Below are 5,794 nucleotides of genomic sequence, written 5' to 3' on the forward strand. Positions count from 1 at the left end.
CACATACCATAGACCTACTGAATCCCTCTAACACATACCATAGACCTACTGAATCCCTCTAACACATACCATAGACCTACTGAATCCCTCTAACACATACCATAGACCTACTCCTCTAACACATACCATAGACCTACTGAATCCCTCTAACACATACCATAGACCTACTGAATCCCTCTAACACATACCATAGACCTACTGAATCCCTCTAACACATACCATAGACCTACCCTCTAACACATACCATAGACCTACTGAATCCCTCTAACACATACCATAGACCTACTGAATCCCTCTAACACATACCATAGACCTACTGAATCCCTCTAACACATACCATAGACCTACTGAATCCCTCTAACACATACCATAGACCTATCATCTAACACATACCATAGACCTACCCTCTAACACATACCATAGACCTACCCTCTAACACATACCATAGACCTACTGAATCCCTCTAACACATACCATAGACCTACTGAATCCCTCTAACACATACCATAGGCCTACTGAATCCCTCTAACACATACCATAGACCTACCCTCTAACACATACCATAGACCTACTGAATCCCTCTAACACATACCATAGACCTACTGAATCCCTCTAACACATACCATAGACCTACTGAATCCCTCTAACACATACCATAGGCCTACTGAATCCCTCTAACACATACCATAGACCTACCCTCTAACACATACCATAGACCTACCCTCTAACACATACCATAGACCTACTGAATCCCCCTAACACATACCATAGACCTACCCTCTAACACATACCATAGACCTACTGAATCCCTCTAACACATACCATAGACCTACCCTCTAACACATACCATAGACCTACTGAATCCCTCTAACACATACCATAGACCTACTGAATCCCTCTAACACATACCATAGACCTACTGAATCCCTCTAACACATACCATAGGCCTACCCTCTAACACATACCATAGACCTACTGAATCCCTCTAACACATACCATAGACCTACTGAATCCCTCTAACACATACCATAGACCTACTGAATCCCTCTAACACATACCATAGACCTACTGAATCCCTCTAACACATACCATAGACCTACTGAATCCCTCTAACACATACCATAGACCTACCCTCTAACACATACCATAGGCCTACTGAATCCCTCTAACACATACCATAGACCTACTGAATCCCTCTTAACACATACCATAGACCTACTGAATCCCTCTAACACATACCATAGGCCTACTGAATCCCTCTAACACATACCATAGACCTACTGAATCCCTCTAACACATACCATAGACCTACCCTCTAACACATACCATAGACCTACCCTCTAACACATACCATAGACCTACTGAATCCCTCTAACACATACCATAGACCTACCCTCTAACACATACCATAGACCTACTGAATCCCTCTAACACATACCATAGACCTACCATCTAACACACACCATAGGCCTACTGAATCCCTCTAACACATACCATAGACCTACCCTCTAACACATACCATAGACCTACTGAATCCCTCTAACACATACCATAGACCTACTGAATCCCTCTAACACATACCATAGGCCAACCCTCTAACACATACCATAGGCCTACTGAATCCCTCTAACACATACCATAGACCTACCCTCTAACACATACCATAGACCTACCCTCTAACACATACCATAGACCTACCCTCTAACACATACCATAGACCTACTGAATCCCTCTAACACATACCATAGTCCTACTGAATCCTCTAACACATACCATAGACCTACTGAATCCCTCTAACACATACCATAGACCTACCCTCTAACACATACCATAGACCTACTGAATCCCTCTAACACATACCATAGACCTACTGAATCCCTCTAACACATACCATAGACCTACCCTCTAACACATACCATAGACCTACCCTCTAACACATACCATAGACCTACCCTCTAACACATACCATAGACCTACTGAATCCTCTAACACATACCATAGACCTACTGAATCCCTCTAACACATACCATAGGCCTACTGAATCCCTCTAACACATACCATAGACCTACCCTCTAACACATACCATAGACCTACTGAATCCCTCTAACACATACCATAGACCTACTGAATCCCTCTAACACATACCATAGACCTACCCTCTAACACATACCATAGGCCTACCCTCTAACACATACCATAGACCTACTGAATCCCTCTAACACATACCATAGACCTACTGAATCCCTCTAACACATACCATAGACCTACCCTCTAACACATACCATAGACCTACTGAATCCCTCTAACACATACCATAGACCTACTGAATCCCTCTAACACATACCATAGACCTACCCTCTAACACATACCATAGGCCTACTGAATCCCTCTAACACATACCATAGACCTACTGAATCCCTCTAACACATACCATAGACCTACTGAATCCCTCTAACACATACCATAGACCTACTGAATCCCTCTAACACATACCATAGACCTACTGAATCCCTCTAACACATACCATAGACCTACTGAATCCCTCTAACACATACCATAGACCTACCCTCTAACACATACCATAGACCTACCCTCTAACACATACCATAGACCTGCTGAATCCCTCTAACACATACCATAGACCTACTGAATCCCTCTAACACATACCATAGACCTACTGAATCCCTCTAACACATACCATAGACCTACTGAATCCCTCTAACACATACCATAGGCCTACCCTCTAACACATACCATAGGCCTACCCTCTAACACATACCATAGACCTACCCTCTAACACATACCATAGACCTACTGAATCCCTCTAACACATACCATAGGCCTACCCTCTAACACATACCATAGGCCTACTGAATCCCTCTAACACATACCATAGACCTACCCTCTACCACATACCATAGGCCTACTGAATCCCTCTAACACATACCATAGACCTACTGAATGCCTCTAACACATACCATAGGCCTACTGAATCCCTCTAACACATACCATAGACCTACCCTCTAACACATACCATAGGCCAACCCTCTAACACATACCATAGACCTACTGAATCCCTCTAACACATACCATAGACCTACTGAATCCCTCTAACACATACCATAGACCTACTGAATCCCTCTAACACATACCATAGGCCTACTGAATCCCTCTAACACATACCATAGACCTACCCTCTAACACATACCATAGGCCTACCCTCTAACACATACCATAGACCTACTGAATCCCTCTAACACATACCATAGACCTACCCTCTAACACATACCATAGACCTACCCTCTAACACATACCATAGACCTACCCTCTAACACATACCATAGACCTACCCTCTAACACATACCATAGACCTACTGAATCCCTCTAACACATACCATAGACCTATCCTCTAACACATACCATAGGCCTACCCTCTAACACATACCATAGACCTACCCTCTAACACATACCATAGACCTACCCTCTAACACATACCATAGATCTACCCTCTACCACATACCATAGGCCTACTGAATCCCTCTAACACATACCATAGACCTACTGAATCCCTCTAACACATACCATAGGTCCTACTGAATCCCTCTAACACATACCATAGACCTACCCTCTAACACATACCATAGACCTACCCTCTAACACATACCATAGACCTACTGAATCCCTCTAACACATACCATAGACCTACTGAATCCCTCTAACACATACCATAGACCTACCCTCTAACACATACCATAGGCCTACCCTCTAACACATACCATAGGCCTACTGAATCCCTCTAACACATACCATAGACCTACTGAATCCCTCTAACACATACCATAGGCCTACTGAATCCCTCTAACACATACCATAGACCTACTGAATCCCTCTAACACATACCATAGACCTACTGAATCCCTCTAACACATACCATAGACCTACTGAATCCCTCTAACACATACCATAGGCCTACTGAATCCCTCTAACACATACCATAGGCCTACTGAATCCCTCTAACACATACCATAGACCTACTGAATCCCTCTAACACATACCATAGGCCTACTGAATCCCTCTAACACATATCATAGACCTACCCTCTAACACATACCATAGACCTACTGAATCCCTCTTACACATACCATAGACCTACCCTCTAACACATACCATAGACCTACTGAATCCCTCTAACACATACCATAGACCTACTGAATCCCTCTAACACATACCATAGACCTACTGAATCCCTCTAACACATACCATAGACCTACTGAATCCCTCTAACACATACCATAGACCTACTGAATCCCTCTAACACATACCATAGGCCTACCCTCTAACACATACCATAGGCCTACCCTCTAACACATACCATAGGCCTACCCTCTAACACATACCATAGACCTACTGAATCCCTCTAACACATACCATAGACCTACTGAATCCCTCTAACACATACCATAGGCCTACCCTCTAACACATACCATAGACCTACTGAATCCCTCTACCACATACCATAGACCTACTGAATCCCTCTAACACATACCATAGACCTACTGAATCCCTCTAACACATACCATAGACCTACCCTCTAACACATACCATAGACCTACCCTCTAACACATACCATAGGCCTACTGAATCCCTCTAACACATACCATAGACCTACCCTCTACCACATACCATAGGCCTACCCTCTACCACATACCATAGGCCTACTGAATCCCTCTAACACATACCATAGACCTACTGAATCCCTCTAACACATACCATAGACCTACTGAATCCCTCTAACACATACCATAGATCTACTGAATCCCTCTAACACATACCATAGACCTACCCTCTAACACATACCATAGGCCTACTGAATCCCTCTAACACATACCTTTATTATTGTCTCACAATGTCTTGATCCAAATGGGTTTTTAAGGTGCTTTTTATAAACTTTAATTGTAGTACAAAACAGTTGAAACCGGGTCCAAAACAGTTAGAACCAGGCCAAAACCAGTTAGAACCAGGCCATAACCAGTTAGAACCAGGTCCAAAACAGTTAGAACCAGGTCCAAAACAGTTAGAACCAAGCCCAAAAATGGTTTGGACCAGGCCAAAAAGGGTAAAAACTGTTTGACCCAGGCCAAAACCAATTGACCCGTGTCATGTAAACATATTACAGTATTATAAAAGTGTCATTACGTGATCTGAGTTGATCCTCCCTCTCCCATCTGACCAGGTTGAAGAGCATCCGTGGGAAGAATCTGCAGTGAATCAGTGGACCGACAGACAACAGGATCCACCGTGTCCTCCATGAGGATAGATACCGGAGACGGGAGTCAGGAACCATTCTGTATGGCATTTAGTCAGGAACCATTCTGTATGGCATTTAGTCAGGAACCATTCTGTATGGCATTTAGTCAGGAACCATTCTGTATGGCATTTAGTCAGGAACCATTCTGTATGGCATTTAGTCAGGAACCATTCTGTATGGCATTTAGTCAGGAACCATTCTGTATGGCATTTAGTCAGGAACCATTCTGTATGGCATTTAGTCAGGAACCATTCTGTATGGCATTTAGTCAGGAACCATTCTGTATGGCATTTAGGAAGTCCAATAGCCCTGTTGTACCTATGCTGATGAAAGAGGGTCTTACTTTACATTTTTAAATGTAATTCTCATGAGATGTGAGTTTTTTTTGGCTGATCAATGTCTCGGGCTGATTATGTTGAGAGATCTTGAATTGTTACTATTGTCTGTTAATCAATACAAAGGAGATAAAATAAAAAAATAAAAACA

The 5,794-nt window shown here is 42.8% G+C and overlaps 3 long non-coding RNA genes across 3 annotated transcripts in view; 1 reads left to right on the plus strand and 2 right to left on the minus strand.

Moving 5' to 3' along the window:
- Positions 1-5,794, plus strand: part of LOC129847049 (uncharacterized) — a 6,540-nt gene extending 746 nt beyond the window's left edge. The window contains exon 2 of the long non-coding RNA XR_008758367.1: positions 5,234-5,794. This is a non-coding gene — a long non-coding RNA (uncharacterized LOC129847049). The remainder of the gene's footprint in view (positions 1-5,233) is intronic.
- Positions 480-1,400, minus strand: LOC129847050 (uncharacterized). The gene is made up of 6 exons (XR_008758368.1): positions 1,334-1,400; positions 1,216-1,277; positions 1,097-1,183; positions 799-854; positions 569-692; positions 480-512 (listed from the first exon to the last, which is right to left on the minus strand). It is a non-coding gene; the product is annotated as an uncharacterized LOC129847050 (long non-coding RNA).
- Positions 1,592-2,332, minus strand: LOC129847051 (uncharacterized). The gene is made up of 6 exons (XR_008758369.1): positions 2,265-2,332; positions 2,091-2,202; positions 2,004-2,034; positions 1,868-1,973; positions 1,781-1,836; positions 1,592-1,644 (listed from the first exon to the last, which is right to left on the minus strand). It is a non-coding gene; the product is annotated as an uncharacterized LOC129847051 (long non-coding RNA).

Source organism: Salvelinus fontinalis, unplaced genomic scaffold (assembly GCF_029448725.1).
Source record: "Salvelinus fontinalis isolate EN_2023a unplaced genomic scaffold, ASM2944872v1 scaffold_0687, whole genome shotgun sequence".
In the NCBI taxonomy this organism is placed as follows: domain Eukaryota; kingdom Metazoa; phylum Chordata; class Actinopteri; order Salmoniformes; family Salmonidae; genus Salvelinus; species Salvelinus fontinalis.